The sequence below is a fragment of the Palaemon carinicauda genome, chromosome 9, assembly GCF_036898095.1.
Source record: "Palaemon carinicauda isolate YSFRI2023 chromosome 9, ASM3689809v2, whole genome shotgun sequence".
In the NCBI taxonomy this organism is placed as follows: Eukaryota; Metazoa; Arthropoda; class Malacostraca; order Decapoda; family Palaemonidae; genus Palaemon; species Palaemon carinicauda.
Window position 1 is genome coordinate 110,121,045 of NC_090733.1, and position 20,000 is coordinate 110,141,044.

General features: G+C 34.2%; 1 long non-coding RNA gene across 2 annotated transcripts in view; it reads left to right on the forward strand.

Moving 5' to 3' along the window:
- The window catches only part of LOC137646831 (uncharacterized), a 384,799-nt gene that overhangs the window by 315,375 nt on the left and 49,424 nt on the right, over positions 1-20,000 (forward strand). The window contains exon 3 of one of the 2 annotated variants that reach the window (XR_011045472.1): positions 8,880-8,988. The exons of the other annotated variant lie outside the window; for it this stretch is intronic. This is a non-coding gene — a long non-coding RNA (uncharacterized lncRNA). Of the gene's footprint in view, positions 1-8,879; positions 8,989-20,000 lie in introns of those variants that run through there. 2 annotated transcript variants of the gene reach the window in all.

Genomic DNA, 20,000 nt, shown 5'->3' on the forward strand with positions numbered 1-20,000 from the left:
CTAACAAAACTCAAAGTATGATTGTAAGTAGGTCAAGGTCAGTGGCTCCTCAACATCCTGATCTCAGTATTGATAATGTTTCTTTAAATTTTTATGACTTAAAATTTTAGGTGTGATTCTCAACAGTAAATTTACTTTTGAGAAACACAGGTCTGTCTTCTTCAATTGCACAAAAAATTGGCTTATTGAGAAAGTCTTACAAGATTTTCGGTGATCAATCTATTCTGAAGAAGTGTTTCAATTCTTTCATTCTACCTTACTTTGAGTATTGTTCTCCTGACTTGTCTTCAACTGCTGATTCTCATCTTAATTTGTTAGACAGAAACTTACGGTCTATTAAATTTCTTATTTCTGATCTAGATATTAATCTTTGGCACAGTCGTTCTATTAGTTCATTATGCATGTTGCTTAAGATTTTTCATAAATCTGACCATCCTTTACATTCAGATATCCCAGGACAATTCTATCCTGTTCGTAATACTAGGCAGGCAGTTGATTCTAAAAGCCAGGCCTTCTCCATCATGAGGCTCTATACTACACAGAATTGTAGAAGTTTTATTCCAGCTGTGACCAAGTTGTGGAATGATCTTTCTAATCGGGTAGTTGAATCGGTAGAACTTCAAAAGTTCAAAGTTGCGGCAAATGTTTTTATGTTGACCAGGCTGACATGAGTGTTTTTATAGTTTATATATGACATATCTGTTTTTACGTTGTTAATAGTTTATATATTACATATCTGTTTTGACGTTGTTACTGTTTTTAGAATGATTTATTGTTAAGTTTTTCTGATAATTTATTTATTTCCTTGTCTCCTCTCCTCACTGGGCTATTTTTCCCTATTGGAGCCCTTGGGCTTATAGCATCTTGCTTTTCCAACTAGGGTTGTAGTTTGGCTAATAATAATAATAATGATAATAATAATAATAATAATAATAATAATGATAATAAGGGAATGCCCCGATTGGTACTTTCACATGTAAATATGCCTTGTTTGAACATGGAGGAAGAGACTATATTAAAATCCAGATCGATAACCCAAAATATAAATGATATAAAAATTCAATATCAAATTGAGAAATAAACAATGATAGGACAAAGGTTTTGGAGCTTTCAAATGACCAATGTATTACTGCATTTGTTCACATAGGGAAGTTTAAAAATTAGAACGAACTAATATTGTGAGAACAATGAAAGTACTGTGAGATGGTTTTGAGTTGGAATCTAAGCAAAGTCCATTGTTCATAAGTAGCAAGTTGGGCAACATTTCTCCACAGATATATAAATTTGTCAGAAAAAAAATCAAGAAATAAAAAGAAACTATTTCAGAAAATTTTCTCTGAAGACATCATTTGTAAGAAAATCGGGAATAGGAATTAAAAACCTGATGACAATTGTCATAAATCAGTATTTTTGTAAAATTAAATACACTATCATTACTCTGCCTTTTTGTTTGAGTCTTAGCACATAGTTGTAAAATATAAAAATATAGAATATCTGAGAGGGTGGAATTCCGTTTCTTTTTCTTCTCCCGTTACCATTCATCGTCGTCTTCCTCTACTCTACTCCCCCTTATCTCCCCCCCCCCTTCCCTAGTTCGTACCTACTCTTTCTCCTCCTTTCCTATCATTATTTACCCTGTCCAACTTCGTTGCAATGGTTATATTTTGGTAGGCGTGTATTTATTTGTTTGTATATCTGTCTGTGTTTGTGATTCGCATAACTCCAAAACCATTTGACGGAATCTCATGAAATTTGATTGGATGATTCGCCATGATCCAAAGACAATTTGATTAGATTTCAGGAGTGATGAGTTCAAAGTCAAGTCTAAAGTCACAGAAGGTGAAAAAACGTCATTTTGCCATACCGTGGCCAATTTTCATCCGATTTGCAAGAACCTACTGCCAAAATGTGCATAATTCAATGGCCTAACGTGTAATATACAACACGATATAGTGATGTCATTATTTGTTTATGTTTTTTTTTGTTTGTTTGTGATTCGCATAAATCAAAAACTATTTGACCGAATTTCATGAAATTTAGTATACAATTGACCATAATCTAAGGACAATTTGATGTGATTTGGTGAGTGATTGGGTCAAAGGTCAAGGAAACAAAATGGTAAAATAGTATCTTTCGTATATCGTGGTAGTTTTTTATCCAGTTTACAGGAAACTAGTACCAAAAATGCATTTGCCTATCTTGTGATATACAACATGATATAGGCGAAGGTATGCGCTCTACCGAGTGCTTGTTCTAGTTCTGTACGTTTTCCTTGTTGTTATTGAAGGTTAACAGGAATGAACATTACGTCATTACCAACTTCCATTTATTCACCTCTCTCTCTCTCTCTCTCTCTCTCTCTCTCTCTCTCTCTCTCTCTCTCTCTCTCTCTCTCTCTCTCTCTCTCTCTCTCTCATATATTATCGTGGTTCAATCTTTCTCAATCTATCTCTTTCATATCTGTATATCTTGATTCTCTCTCTCTCTCTCTCTCTCTCTCTCTCTCTCTCTCTCTCTCTCTCTCTCTCTCTCTCTCTCTCTCTCTCTCTCATATATTGGCTTTATTCAATCTCTCTCTCTCTCTCTCTCTCTCTCTCTCTCTCTCTGTCAGAATGAAACTCCCACTTCATTATCTTCCTCCTCTCAGCCTGCCTAAGATGGCAGGCAACCCGCTAGCATCAACCACACCTACGCCCACTGAGTGCCTCCACTGTCATCTTTAATCTCGCCTGTCAGTGTCCGCCTCGGCAGGTATCTGTCTCGATTCGGTTCTTAATCTGATAAATTGTTCTTCTCTACCTCTCTATTTATTCTTCTTTATTGCTATCATTATCTTTTGATAAATTCAAATGATGGTATGTATCACGTTTTCATAACTGAGAAAATATGATAGTGTGAGAATAAAGGTTTCATAATTGAGTGAGAAAATATATTATGTCAGAATTATGATTTACTTATATAAAGTCTGATTATTTTCAAATTTATATCATGTTTATATTTTGTGAATATTAGTGGGAATCTTATGTGAGAATAAATGCAAAATGATATCGTATGTGAAATACTGTTTTCATTAAAACTATTAATTATATGATACACAAATGCTTGGCTTTGAAAATAGTAAACTTTGATAGGAAATAAAACACATGTAAGATTTTTTTTTTTTTTGGGGGGGGGGCTGTCCTTAGAATAATATTTTGAAAATATGTTATTTATCTTACTAGAGATTTTATTGATATACACAATACAAACTAAACTTGAACATTTTATTTATCTATTATCTCCAACAAGGAGATTAGGCATTATGGTGTAAGTTGTTTGCTTGTTTGTTTGTTAAATTTATTACATGAATATTTTGCTATGGATTTTCAAGCGATAAATTTTCAACGTTTTGCGTCGTAAATGGAAACAAGGTATTTATATTTTGCAAGGGAAAGTAATATACCTTTTTGATTAGCTGGATTGTGCATCCTATACATACCGAAATAGAAAAATTCGAGCCATTGCCGTAGATTTTTTTTTTTTTTTTAAATTCAAAATCTGAAGTCGTTTTAGACTAGGCAAGTGAATGTAATATTTTAGCGAATGGGGCCTTTTATTGTACTTGTTTCGGCATAATGTATATGAAAATTCCTGGTAAAAATACTCCGAAAAAATGTCTTATACATTCTAGTCTATTTAATTCAATGGTCTTCCTAATCTGTATTGAATCGGTAGAATTTCGAAAGTTCAAACTTGCAGTAAATATTTTCATATTAAACAGACTGCCATAAGTCTATTTTTGTAGTTTATATATGAAAAATCTGTTTCAATTTTGTCATTGGTCTTAGAATATTAATTTAGATGGTTCATTACTTATACAGTTCATTTTATCTATTTCCTTTCCTCACTGGGCTATTTTTCCATCATCATCATCATCTCAACAAAAAAAGTTTTGAAGCAAGTTTTCTCAAAACTTGAAAAGTTTGTAGAAAAACTACATATACTTTTTTTTATTATTATAACTACCCGATCCTTGTTATTCAAACATGAATTGATAGGGAATTTTGTAACCTAAAATATGGAAAATCATTTTCCAAACAAACGAAAAAGTCACAATTGAAAGTATTTTGTATACATCGATGAAATGGTACATGTAAAAAATTCAATTACCGTGAAAATTTTCTCTTCCAATATTTTTATATTTAAAAATCGGCTAAGAAACAAAAAGAAAAATTATATAGTTTGAAGTAACGGCAGAATAATATTGTTTTAATGGGAGTCTGTCACACTCCTTTATTTTATAAGATCATGAAGATGTTGCTTCTTGCTTAAGATCTTATGATCTGACGGTACGATTCGTGGAAATAATAAAACTTTATACATTCTAAAGGCGGCTTGAAAATAAATCTTATGGTTTAGGAAAAGACCTTTTTAGAAAGTTGCCTTTTCAGAAAGTTGATTGATCTGCCTTGACAGAATTTTGTAATCCTAGATACCTTAATTTTTATCTATTTGGAGTGAATTACTAGATTTTTTTTTTCAGCATCCGGAACTCTTTAAACTTCTTTAAGTCATTTGCATTCCTAGAAGAAGAGTATTCAATGAGTTTGGCTATATGGTAAAATCATCAGTGGGAACATAAATCCACGGATTATTATTATTATTATTATTATTATTATTACAAGCTAGGTTATAACACTAGTTGGAAAAGCAAGATGTTATAACCCCAAGGGCTGCAGTAGGGAAAAGTAGCCCAGGGGGGAAACGGAACAAGGGAATAAATAAACTATAAGAGAAAAATAAACAATCAAGGTAGAAAATAGAATAAATAACATTAAATTAGATCCTTCACATTTTTAATAGGAAATTAAAAATAAAACAAGAGGAAGAGAAATAAGATAGAACAGCATACCCGAGTGTACCCTCAAGCAAGAGAACTATTCCAAGGCAGTGGAAGACTATGGTACAGGGGCTATGGCACTACCCAAAACCAAAGAACAATGGGTTGATTTAGATGTATCCCTCTCCTAGAAGAGCTGCTTACCATAGCTAGTCTCTCTGCTACTTATAGTTGGCTCTTTAATTCGTTATTGGTTGTTTTCAATTCAGTTGCCTATGCATTATCGCATTTCTCTTCACATGATTACATTATCAAGGGGAAAGTTGTGCCTTAGGTAAATGGCCTATTTGTCTTATTTTTAACTAATAAAGTTCATAAAAGGAATAGTCATCATAATGTTAATTGTGAAAGCTACAGAAATTTATGAAACGATAATTTCAACATTTTAAGAGATATTACGGATTCAAGTTCAGTAGGCTAATTAAAGATCGTAACAGGCATAAAAACAAAATCATGAGTTATAAAACAATGACACATTAGTTAACACAGAAACTCAATCCCTCACGCGAGACAACGATATTCACAGCGTTGTTTAGTTTCTGGAAGTACCAAAATTACAAGGTAATTAACTCTCTCTCTCTCTCTCTCTCTCTCTCTCTCTCTCTCTCTCTCTCTCTCTCTCTCTCTCTCTCTCTCTCTCTCTCGATCCGATACTACAAACGCTATTTCGAATATTGTCTTTTCCTCTAAAATGTAATAAACTCTATTCTGTAAATTATATCTTTGAAATGTAGTTTGAAAACAGATTATTGTAATCAATCCTAACTCCAGCATCTATCTTTTCTTATTACACCTATTAACTTGAGGGAGAAAAGGTTTTTATTCATTATCGAGTTCGAAATAAAGCTTCATTATTTTGAATACATCAAGGATTCGATTATCTACAGTGAAAACTTGAGAAAATGTTGGTAATTAAAGCATGATTTCCTTATGTTGATTAACATCAACAAAAGCGTTTTGTACTTCACAACTACTATAAAATTCAGGGCCTCTGTAACACGGTTTTTTGGACTTTGCTCCTTAACAAAGCATCGGATGTAGCTGAAAGTTGACTTATGTATATTTTACAACCACACACAAATTTTGTCAGCATTATCAATAACCTAAACCCAATAGTTTGAATTTTTATAGAGTAAAAATGATCTAGCCGACGCCATGGCCAGTGATAACGAGCCAAGAGTCGAAAACATTCATTACGTAAGCAATGTAAACAGCTTTGGACAAAATTTTGCCCCGCCCATCCACCAGACACCTATTCACCTTCTTCCATCGACTCTGAAACCCATAACATTCAAGAATGGCTAACAGGATCTGGAATTGCCCCCGTGGTTGCAAAACTGCATTTGTCTTACGACTTGCAACTTTATACAGTCAAGAGAAAGCCCGTGGCCATATTTACTATAGCCTGAATAAGTAATTATCCAGTTTCTAGTTTAAATCCAATGTTTATGGTCTGATTTGTACCTAACGTAACATGATTATAATACTTGTAATGTCATTCAGGCTTTTGAACATTTCCATCAACTATTCACTATGCCACCAAGAGAGAGAGAAAGAGAGAGATTGTATGTAAACAGTCTTTATATAACTATTTATGTTAAAATAAGATTATTGTGCTAAAATCTCCACCAGACCAACGGATCATCCGATATAATTTCTTTTCTTCTTCTTAGGCCGTACGACCGTGTTGACTATGTTATGGCCATGACTGCATTTTGTAAATAAATCATGAATAGTTTTAGGAGTTTTATTTGTACATCTAATGGGAATTTATAGAAGTAAAGTGAACATAATTAATTTATCCTTTAAAATAATTACTACATGTAGCAAACAAATAGTAGTAAAGATGATAATGCAATGAAGGAATGATACCATACTTTATCTTTAGCTTCATCAACGGCAATAACATACCCAGTTGCCATAATTTGTCAGCTTAATGAAATAACCTATCATCTAATGTTAAACTTAATTTCTGAGGAGGCCATGCTTATTGCACAGTGAAAAAAAACATGGCAAAGACTTTATGAATGGCGGAACGATACATAAATGTGGGTGGGGTATCTGTGCTAGCGTAGTAATACGTTTAGGCCAACTGCTGGGATCCTTGAGGATCATTTAGCACTTCTTACAACTACTCAAGAAATGAGTTTTTATAGCCAGAATTTAAATTTTCTGATCCAACAATGCCCATGATAGCCTTCGGTGTTATCCTGAATTATAACGAGGCCAAAGTGGGTGGATCCTCATGAAGTCATCATTCTGACAATAATTATTGGTGAAGGTTTAAAACGAAAATACGGTACCGGCTATCTTTTTTTACAGTAAATAGGTAGGTAGATAGACAATGAATAAAAGTTGCTTGACATTGGATATAGCAGTTATCAAATCAAGCTGGTCTACTACGTTTTTGAAAATTACCAACTATTCCATACACTTTGTCAATCTGATTGTGACCTATAAAGTAGACTGTAATTTCTTAGGAAACTTATTTTGGGAGTTAGCCGAATAATCGAAGTGTTTTTGTATTTATTAACATATTTTGTTCGTTTGTTCATTATGACAATTCTCAGTGGAGAAGTCTCAGAGTTCATAAAGGTGTACTGCTTTGCTTTTATTTACACTTTTGTGTTATTGTTGGCAGAGGTATAGCCTTCGTTACGTATAACCAATCATCGATCGAGAAAGAGAGAAGAAATGCCGTCATAAGTTACGTAACGAGTGCGTTCGAAACCTTTTCTCTGAGTAAGTTGGCCCGTCTTCAAAAATCGTCACTTTTACTTAATAAAGTACCAAATTTATTCAACCTACGTAATGCAGAATATAGTCAAAATTTATGTGTAGATATAATGTGCATTCTTAATAAGCGTTATATTTATGAAATTCATAGAAAAAAAGTTATTGCGAAAAAACCGTGTTACAGAGGGCCTGAATCTCATAGTAGTTCATTCATTGTTCATATCTCGTCGACAAAAAGTTAGAAAGCAAAATGGGCTAATTTTATTATAATAATGGAGTTCAAATATCATCAATTGTTGGTTGATAGGTCATTTTTGAGAAACAATATCTAAATATACGTACACACACTCTCTCTCTCTCTCTCTCTCTCTCTCTCTCTCTCTCTCTCTCTCTCTCTCTCTCTCTCTCTCTCTCTCTCATAGGATGTAAGAATATACTTTATATCATTTGACATTTTACATAATCTAGTTTTCAACTCCTTTGCGGGTTACTTCCCTCGATATCTTGACCAAAGAGTTATCCATTAATCAATTCTTATTGAAGAGAAATTGAAATTGCCTCGTTGACTTTAAATATTAATCTTCGAATCTTCTGCCGAGTTTCGGTTGTGAATTTGTTAGGCGTTGCATTAAATATATTATTTAAAGTTTTATATTTATCATACATTTACTCTTTGGTTTGATATCGCAAAAACATACCATTAATATGTTCCTTTCTCATTACACAAATCATTTTCATATAATCCTGCGGTGCCTAACTTTTACCAGTGTTTGGATTCATTTTCCGGGTAATATTATAAATATATTTTCCCACCCTTCCGAAGCAGGGTCGTTAAAGGGGGGCTACAGAGGGTCTCACCCTCCGTGACTATGGTAGTGAACAGAATTTCGACTTTATTATACTCCCAGGGTAGGTTATGTTTGGGGGAATTGGGCTCGGGCTATATTCCCCCAATACAGATCACATAAAGAGGGGAGGTTAAGTAAACATGAAAATGTACCCTATTGTTTTTTTAATAAGTTTCAAAAATTCACCCTTTTGTGATTGCCGAGTCTCATTGCAACCCCTTTCGACTAACCGAGACCCGCATTTTAAACAATTGTAAGTTAAGTGGCTTTTTACCACACTTCTATTATCAACAAAGATAACATTTTATTCATAATAGTTTAATTCAAATAAAGTAACCTAGTAACCTTACTAGCTTTTATATCTCTGAATCTTTTTTCTTTAAATGCATTATTTTCATGATGGTTATTATTTTCAGGTCACCTGCAATCCAACCTTTTCTTGGCATCACAAAAGATTACTTGGAGTGCAATACTCATTTTATGTCCTACTGTGACTTTTCCATCAGCTCGTCGTATATTTTAAGGTAAATTACTTTTAATGTTCTCTGTTCTTTCCACAATATTTAAAATTTCATTAATTATTCCTCCTGATAACATCATTAGTTTCAAGTTTCTCTTCAGAAATAACATTATTTGAATTTGGTACGCAAGGGTTTTGTTATCACGATTTGATTATTGTTTCCTAAAATAGAATTTAAAATTCCTCTGATTAGTTTTTGGATTACATACACTTCTGTATTGGGAATCTAGAGCACACCAGTTTTCCCGATTTAGTTGTTTTACGCCGGTGATGATCTTAAAATAGATATTATCCAAGTCTATCAGAATAGGCTTAGCTGCTGTGATACATCGTTCCAGTGTTCTGACTTGAATTACCTGTCTATCTATTACAATTACGTTGATTTAATTATTCACTTACTTGCCTACTTGCTTAATACTTACATATCTTTTTATCTACATGTTTTACAATCAATTAATCTGTTTATTTATGTATATTTATGTATATTTATATATATATATATAAATATATATATATATATATATATATATATATATATATATATATATATATATATATATAATATATATATATATATAAATATATATATATATATATATATATATATATATATATATATATAATGTGTGTGTCTTGTTTACTTATATACGTGATTTATTCAATTAATTCATGTACTAAATGTAATTATTTTATCAGACTCCTTTGTCTACTTGATCATTTCATTTAATTAGTTGATATATACAGTTATTCAATTTAATTATGCATCTGATAAGTTAGTTTATATATTTCCTTTTTTTTATTCAATTAATCCGTTTATATATTTTATTCATGACTTAGATTTATTTGTTTATTCTTTTCTGATATCTTCACATTATTTTTCTCGAATTTGTTTTGCATGTTCATGAATTCGTCTCATAACATAATGAACACATAATGAATAACTGTAAAAGGTATGAATAAAACGAATTTTCCGGCACGTGATTCTTCATAACACGAAATATTTTCCTTTTTTCCTGGAATAACTTCTCGGTTAACCTATCATGTCCGCCAACGATTGCTTCAAAGCGATCAAAGTCCATAGGAGAATTGGCAATCGAACGTTTCCTGGATATTCCCTCAGGCAGAGATTTGTGGCCGACGTGTAACGGAAATGAAACATTCTGGAGCCTTCCGTCCAAGGCTTTGGTTCCGTCCAGCTTTTGCATTCGAATATTTTGTCTTCCGGCTTTTGGATGTTTTAAAGTTATCTTGAGATAAAGCAACTTTAATAAAACTCATTATTTTTCTCGTGACTTTCTTTTCCGCCGACGGAAAAATACAGTTCTTTGGATTTTTAAAGTTATTGGAAAAGTCCCTGCCTGGTGAGCGCCAGACTGATGTTCGAATCCCACTTTAACTCTTAATTTCTTAGTGTCTGCAACCTCACCATCCTTGATAAGGATGTGGTCTTGGGGGGAGCCTATAAGTCTATCTGCTGAGTCATCAGCAGCCATTGTCTTGCCCTCCCTGATGCTAGCATGGGTGGAAAGGGAACTTGGGTGCTGGTCATATGTATATATGGTCAGTTTCGAGGGTATTGTCTAGCTAGGACAATGTCACTGTTCCTTGCCTCTGCCATTTATGATGGCCTTTAACCCTTTAAACTATTTTTCTCGATCTTTTTTTTTTTTTTTTTTTTGCCGACGAAAAGTTTCTTTTTTTTTTTTAATATTATCTACCTCACTAAGAGTAGTAGGTTGACCAAGGCACCAGCCACCCGTTGAGATATTACGGCTTGAGAGTTATTGAGTCCTTTGACTGGCCAGAAAGTACAATATTAGATCACTTTCTGGTTACGGCTTATTTCATCTTTGCCTACGCATACAGAGAATAGTCTGGCTTATTCTTTCCTCATAAACTTGACAACACTGAAATTTTCAAAAAATTCCTCTTCTCTGAAGAGATTAACTACTGCAGTTGTTCAGAGGCTACTTTCCTCTTGGCAAAGGTAGAAGAGACTCTTTAGCTATGGTAAACAGCTCTTTTAGGAGGACACTCCAAAATTAAACTATTGTTCTCTAGTCTTGGGTAGTGTCATATCCTCTGTACCATGGTCTTCCACTCTTGGGTTAGAGTTCTCTTGCTTGAGGGTACACTCGGGCACATTATTCTATGTTGTTTCTGTTCCTCTTGTAATTTTCAAGTTTTTAGAGTTTATATATGAAATATTTTTTTCAATGTTGTTATTGTTCTTAAACTTCTTGTAGTTTTTCCCTATTTCCTTTCCTCACCGGGCTATTTCCCCTGTTGGAGGCCTTGGGCTTATAGCATCCTACTTTTCCAACTAGGTTTGTAGCTTAGCAAATAATAATAATAATAATAATAATAATAATAATAATAATAATTACCTGATATGATAGATATATCCATTAATTACTGGAGAAACAACTTTTTCATCTTTTCCCACTCCAATAAGGAGTAACAACCATATATACAGTATATATATATATATATATATATATATATATATATATATATATATATATATATATATATATATATATATATATATATAATATATATACGAGTATATGTATGTATTATCATCATCATCTCTTACACCTATTTCGCCGGTCGTCTCTATCTTGAGCTTTGAAATCAATACTTCTCCATTCATCATCTCCTACTTCACGCTTCATAGTCCTTAATCATGTAGGCCTGGGTCTTCCAACTCTTCTAGTGCCTTCTGGAGGATATTTTAACATCTAAGAAAAAGAAATGGACATGGGTTGGACATATAATGAGAATGACAGTCAGTACTGTAGATGGACATTACGTATAACAGAATAGTCCCTAGAGATTGTAAAAGATTTTGTGCGTGTCTATATATATATATATATATATATATATATATATATATATATATATATATATATATATATATATATATGTATGTATATATATATATATATATATATATATATATATATATGTATATATATATATGTATATATATATATATGTATATATACATATATATATATATATATATATATATATATATATATATATATATATGTATATATATTGATATCGATATCAATATAGATATTGATATCAATATTGAGATCTATATTTAAATCGATATCGATAAAGGTAAAGATATATACATATATATATATATATATATATATATATATATATATATATATATTATATATATGTATATATATATGTATATATATATATATCTATCTATCTATCTATCTATCTATCTTATTAGAGAGAGAGAGAGAGAGAAAGAGAGAGAGAGAGAGAGAGAGAGAGAGAGAGAGAGTAATGTTTGTTGAAAGTTATTGAAAAATCAAATGTTTGTTTATTGTTGCTAACAATAATTTCGTTAAGTATAATGGTAGAAATCATTAGATTATATACAATTAACGTAACTTTATTAATACTATTGAAGCAGTGTAAAGAAGTGAAGCTTCAGTGGTTAAATAAATAATCTTATATGATATTAAGTATATCAATAATAATGCCGGATGGGATTTTCTTGTTATTGTTTACTTAACATAAATGACGAAATATTAGATTAACTATAGTAATTGCGGTGTTATATTTATGAAAGGAAAAGCAACTAATAGTTTATGTGCCTAACTAGGGTTGTGTGGTGGCCGATGTGGTAACGCCCCTGACTGGTGAACGCCAGACTGGTGTTCGAGTCCTGCTCAAACTCGTTAGTTTCTTTGGTCGATGCAGCCTCGCCATCCTTGTGAGTTAAGGATGGGGTCTGGGGAGGCCTATAGGTCTACCTGCTGAGTCATCAGCAGCCATTGCCTGGCCCTCCTTGGCCCTAGCTTGGGTGGAGATGGGGCCTTGGGCACTGATCATACGTATATATGGTTAGTCTCAAGTCCTACTTGATAGGGGCATTTGTGAGTGGCCTTTAAACCGTAGGCATTACAGAGTAGTTCAGGAGGCCTTGCTAGTTTCCTATGGTTTCATTTAAATACTGTAGATGCCATAATTCTACTATAGGATAAATAATCATATCCATGGTTGTCAAAGGAAATTCTTTTCATATATATTTTTCGATATTAAGCTTTCCTGATATTGCTCTTAATACTTTTTTTCTATATTTACACAATAAATTTCCCGAAACCGTTTTAGCAGTAAAAAGATAAACTGTCTGAAGAGTTTCTTGTGATCCAAAAGATGAAAAGGAGTTTCCAGATTTGGGATGGAAATATATCCTTCAGTTATGAGGATGTTTAGATAAATCTGAAAGGCGGCTTGATAACTTTATATTAAATTTAAGCTAGAAATATATGAAAACAATATTTTCCTTTTATAGGGAAGTTGCGATTTTTTTTTTAAGTAGCAAGAAGCTTTATTGGAGAGAGACAATTTTTTTTTTTCAAGTCAGCAAAACTTTTCATTGTGCTTTTATTATACGGTGTATGATTAAATGCAGTTGCGTTTACAAGACACTATCTAGCAATTATATGGTTGAAGGATTTTTTCACCCTACTTCATCCAGTAAAACAATACGGACAAGGGACTGGAATGAACAACCTACCCTCTTTATTCCAGCAGTCGGCCAGAAAGCAGTAAATTGTAAGCATTAAACGACAAGTAAAAGCCAAACGAAAACTATCTCGCATTTGAAAATGGAATTCCATTTCCTTTATCCGACTTATTTCGAATCATATGACAGTGGGAGGAATGGATAGATTTTGTCTGAAAAGCTCAACCTCACTGCATAATGGCTCCAGGCTTAGCTGAGCAATTGGTATCTAGAGAGAGAGAGAGAGAGAGAGAGAGAGAGAGAGAGAGAGAGAGAGAGAGAGAGGAAGATATTCCTGATCTGTTGGTTTTCATGTTGATCAAAAAGATAAGAATATTGCTCTCTTGCCAGAGGCATCGAATTAGGGGAATGTCCAAAATCATATTTTGACCAAAGAGAAATGCGGTGAAGATCTTAGAATCGTGTAAGAGAAGATATTTTGGGAACTTTAATATGATAGTGACTATGCCAAGAGGTGAGTTTAAAGGTTTAAATACTGCTCATGAATGACAGAGGCAAGGGACAGTGACATTTCCATATCAAGCAGGACAATGCCCTAGAGACTGATCTTATATGAATATGATCAGCGTCCAAGCCCCCTCTCCATCCAAGCTATGAGCAAGGAGGGCCAGGCAATGGCTGCTGATAACCCAGCAGATAGACCTATAGGCTTCCCCAAAGCCCCATCCTTAGCTCACAAGGATGGTGAGGTTGCAGCGTCCAAAAAAACTAAGAGTTTGAACGGGACTCGAACCTCAGTCTGGCGTTCACCAGTCAGGTGCGGTACCAAGTTGGCCGCCACAAACCATTATTTTTTCTTTTTTTTAGCCTTTTTACGCGTAGCGGAGAGAGAGAGAGAGAGAGAGAGAGAGAGAGAGAGAGAGAGAGAGAGAGAGAGAGAGAGAGAGAGAGTTATCTTTTTAGGCAATGACAATATAGCCTTATCCGGGTTGATAGTCGAAGAGCAGACACTACGCTAATCAGTATATCGTTTTCTTCAATTGTCTCTATATATGTTATCAGTTGATTATGAGTTTTTAATTTTTTATTTTCTTATTTTTTTTGCCAATATCTCCTCCATTGTTGTCGGCTGCATCTCGATGCTATGAGCTTGGATACCAAATCTTAAATAAAAAACATCAGGATAGTTATTATTATTATTATTATTATTATTATTATTATTATTATTATTATTATTATTACCCACAACTAACGAAATTTCTTATGGCATAAGATTACAAGACATCAATGGTGCAGGTTTTCACTGTAACATAAAAGACCTATAGATACAAATGAATAAAGATTAATGAAAATGTCACAGACATTTATATCACGCCGTGTACTCTATGCCTTTGTATTAGCCATACCTTATCTAATTCCACCCAAATTTTGTCCGTCTGCTTCACCTCTGCGCCCACTTTCCTTTGCCCATCTTTCTGTCCAACATCTCTTACCTTTCAACTTTATAGAAAAACATCTGGGTTTTCACATACTCCCGTCATGACCCGCTAAGACTCCAACGCTGTAATAAGACTTAAATTTCCTGCAGTCTAGTAGAAGCAAATCATCCTTATTATTATTATTATTATTATTATTATTATTATTATTATTATTATTATTATTACTTTCTAAGCTACAACCGTAGTTGGAAAAACAGGATGCTATAAGCCTAGGGCCTCCAACAGGGAAAACAGTCCAGTGAGGAAAGGAAAAAGGGAAAAATAAAATATTTCAAAAAGAGTAACAACATTGGAATAAATATCTCCTATATAAACTATATAAACTTTAACGAAAAAAGAGGAAGAGAAATAAGATAGATTAATGTGCCCGATAATAATAACTGATAATATGTAAAAAGAAAAATTCATAAAGTAGCGCGAATAACAAACTCAGTTCGTGGAAGTATATGCCTTAGTTCAGTCATGAACTAAAGGCAGTAAGAAATTCCATGTTTTCCTCAAAATTAGTAACTTTCTTGAGTTAATTCCGAAGGGCAAATGTAAACCTACGTCATTCTTACGTGAGAATTTACAGTGTTTTTCGCAGAAATGGGCTGTGGTGGCCTATTGAAAACGTCCCGGCCTTGTGATTTGCCGGACTGCGGTTCGAGTCCCGTTCAAGCTCGATAGTTTCTTGTAGTATCTGTAAGCTCACCATTCTTGTGACCTAAGGATGAGGCTGTGGGGGTTTGCTGAGTCATCGGTGGCCCTCTCTAGTCCTAGCTTGGGTGGAGATGGGTCATGGGCCGCTGATCATATGTAAATAGGGTTAGTCTCTAGGGCATTGTCCTGCTAGCTAGAGGATTGTCACTGTCTCTTGACTAGGCCATCCTTTGAAACGCAGAATCTACACGTAGCCGAAGACTGGTTTCCGGCCTGACTCTAGCATCCAGCATCGAACGCGGTCGCAATATCTTACTTTACCTTATTGCCTTATTTTATGTTTGGGTTCCCCCAGGTTCCTCAGTGTGAGGCATCTCGTATATCGAGATTGGTCCAAGCTCCTTTAAATATACTCGTAGTATATTTAAGGATCTTGGACTGGCCCAAAGTCGCCTTTCCGAGAACAAAAGTCAGGGAAAATACGATGACTTAGGCCAGGTTTTCCCCGAGTCCTGCAATGCTTACCATCGCATATTTTGACATAAAATGTAGAGGAAGCCAACAGATGGCCATTCCTCCGCCAGACTAGTGGCGTCACCCGGCCTTTTAAAATGCTTTTAAAATCCCATAAATAAGAAGAAAACACAATCTCCTAAAAGTTTGCTATATTCAAATAAATTGGTAGTTGAAATTTGTATGGAGAGAGAGAGAGAGAGAGAGAGAGAGAGAGAGAGAGAGAGAGAGAGAGAGAGAGAGAGAGAGAGAAATAGATTTTTACAAGCGATAAATCAGCACTAAAAGCGTTGTCCATTTCCCCCTATGAAAAATTAGATGTTTCTAGGAAGAAGTGCTCTCAAAACAAAAATGCCTCTACGATTTGCACCAAAACAACTAAAGTCGTTTAGTTATAATCGATGTCATGAAGGAATAAATCATAATCGTGAAAGTAAATGGGAATCCATTGGAATTATTGTCTGGAATCATGGAATGTTTCCCTTAAATGTGTTTTCTAAAATCAGTCTATCATATATTTTTTTTTGTATGTAATGGAATAATCATTATTAAAAAGATGATGATGATAGTAATGGTGTTCCTTCTTATCAGTAAGCGGCTCATCTTCGGTAGGTCTAGAATGATATTGTAAAACACAGGGAATGAAATCCTTAACATTGTAATTTTTTTTCATAGATTTAATGTTAAAACGTTAATTGATAGTTACTTATGTAGTTAAAGGTTAACTGATACAGTCTCAGTTTATTTCATGTCTTTAAAGGCATCTGGTTACAGCGACAAGTAAAGTATAATAATAAAAGTAGCGGTGATGTAGTTTGAATTAAAAAGGCTGAGTTCTTTCATTCAAAATGTACCCTTTTTTCGACATTGAAAAGCACAACCATTGCCCAAATGCAGAAATGAACTATTTCATTAGAAAAATCCATATAAAGAAAACTTGAAAGTGAACTACTTTATAATTCCCTGGAAGCTTTTACGTCAAAAGAGACGGCGATCCATGAATTTTGTATCCAGAATTTTCTTGAGCCTGGAACTGCAAACACGGCACGACGAACCCGTTCCGCGAAGGTGTTTACCCAGACATCGTTGGAGACGGAAGGGGCAAATTCAAACTTATTTTTAACCTCCGACCATATACCTCGTTGGATTCAATAAATCTGTTACATAGTGATATTTTAGTTTGTTTGTTTGTTTCATTTTCTTTCTTTTTAAAGTCAAACTTTAGGTTTCTTTTCCTGCTTACGTTTTCCCATGTTTCCACTACCTGCTTCACTAGTTTTATCATTTCATTTTCTTTCTTTTTACAGTAAAATTTTAGATTTCTATTCTTGCCTACGTTTTCCCATGCTTTCACAACCTGCTTCCCTAGCTCGTTCGTGTCATTTTCTTTCTTTCTACAATCAAACTATAGATTTCTATTCCTGCCTACGTTTTACCATGCTTGAATTTCTCACCCCTTTCCTTCTCTTATTTTCTTGTTCTTTATCTTTCTCGGTCCTGATGCAGATATTACGGATATATTGGCTAGTCGAACTTTGCTTTGAAAGGGTAACTTATGAGTTTGAATGCTTTATTAATAAATCTAAAAAGATGCATATAGAGACTGAGCTGTAGATAATAAAAACCATACTTTCGTGTCTCCATTGATGTATATATATATATATATATATATATATATATATATATATATATATATATATATACATATATATATATATATATATATATATATATATATATATATATATATATATATATATTTATATATATATATATATGTGTGTATGTATACTGTATATATACATACATACATACATATATATATATATATATATATATATATATATATATATATATATATATATATATATATATATATGTGTGTGTGTGTGTGTGTGTGTGTATACAAAATATTTATTTTGCGTTCACATGGATTAGAATTCAGTCATTTTAGATATCACAAATATTCATTAGGTAATAATTATCTAAAAATTATAATAAATAAAGAAATACGTAACGTTTTGCATCTGAGTTGAATTAAGAATTCTTTGCAGTATATTTGGTATTGCACGAAAGTATTTCCATACTTAATATTGTACTGTGTCGTTACATACCTTGGGACTGAACCATCCTGCAGAGGTAATGCATTACTCATGCGAATGGATGACAAACCAATTCCCAATGAAAGATTCAAATTAACTTATTCTGTTGGTGATCTTGAAGGGAATTCATCCCAGCATGGAATGTCTGTGATACTGAATAATTGGTATTGCATTAAACGTCCCTCCATCTCCAGCAAACTATGACGTTGAAGTTGACAAATAGTGTTTGTGTAGAGTAGATGCAATTATGTTTATAATCTTAAAGGTCACTCATGAATGGCAGAGGCAAAGGACGGTGGCGAGGCCCTAGCTAGCAGGACAATGCCCTAGAGACTGACTCTATATCTATATGATCAGTCAACGCCCAAGCCCCCTCTCAACTCAAATAGGACCTGGCAGGGCTAGACAATGGTTTCTTTTGATTTAGCAGGTAGACCTATAGTCTCCCCAAACACTCCATCCTTAGCTCACAAGGATGGTGAGGTTGCAGACACTACATGAAACTATCGTTTTAAAGCGGGGCTTGATTTCCTGTCCAGCAGAACGCTAGGCAGGGACGTTTACAATAGACCCCCACAAGCCCATGAAGGGCTTTTATATCAGGGAGGCCGGTGCTAATATCTCTTGGCCTGTGAACCGATATACGAACGGGTGCTGAAAAATTTCCTGGCTTAAAGGGTATCGTGGAAGGGTGGAGCTGTTACTTTTACAGGGGTGGTAGGACAACTATTTAGGAGATGATGTGCAAAAAATGCATCTCTCTCTCTCTCTCTCTCTCTCTCTCTCTCTCTCTCTCTCTCTCTCTCTCTCTCTCTCTGACACAGCACATGAAACGACGGATGATACGGGACTTGACTTCGAATTGATAGACCACCCGCGTTACACCCCAGACCTAGCCCCCTCCGACTATCGCCTCTTTCCACAACTGAAGAGACACCAAGGTAACGAAATTTTCCTCCGATTCGGAACTGGTGCATTGTCCTGCAGTTTTCCTACAATGAAGTCAAGCTGTTGTAGCTTAGCAAGTAATAATAATAATAATAATAATAATAATAATAATAATAATAATAATAATAATGATAATAATAATAAATATTTGTCTTACCTCCCCTGTAAAAGTAACACCTGTATCCATTTCACGATAGCGTTAAAGCCAAGACCTTTTCAGAATCCTCTCGTATCATTCATCTGCCTTCATTAAATAACTATATATCCTGTATGGGATCAGTAACATCAGTGCACTTCGCTCGGTGCACTATAGACATTACTTGAAAGTCTTTGCAGCGTCCCTTTGACCCATATGTCTAAATGTGTTAATTTTCTACTAGCTTAATTATATCAAAGAATTATTTGTATATTGTACATGAATTCTTATCCTTCTAATAATAGCAGGCATGGGTTGTGGTGGCCTAGTGGAAACGTCCCTGCAGGAGGATCAATGGCCTGGGGTTCCAGTTCCACTCAAGCTCGCTAGTGCCTTGTAGTGTCTGCAACCTCACCGTTCTTGTGAGATTAGGATGGGGGTTTTGGGGAGCCTGTATGTCTTCCCCCTGAGTCATCAGCTGCCATTGCCTGGCTCTCCCTGGTCCTAGCTTAGGTGGAGAGGATGCTTAGGGCTGATCATATGTATATATGGTCAGCCTCTAGGGCATTGTCATGCTAGCTAGGGCAATGTCACTGTCCCTTGCCTCTGCCGTTCATAAGCAGCCAATAAACCTTTAAACCTTTGCAATTGCAAGACATTTATGTTCTGG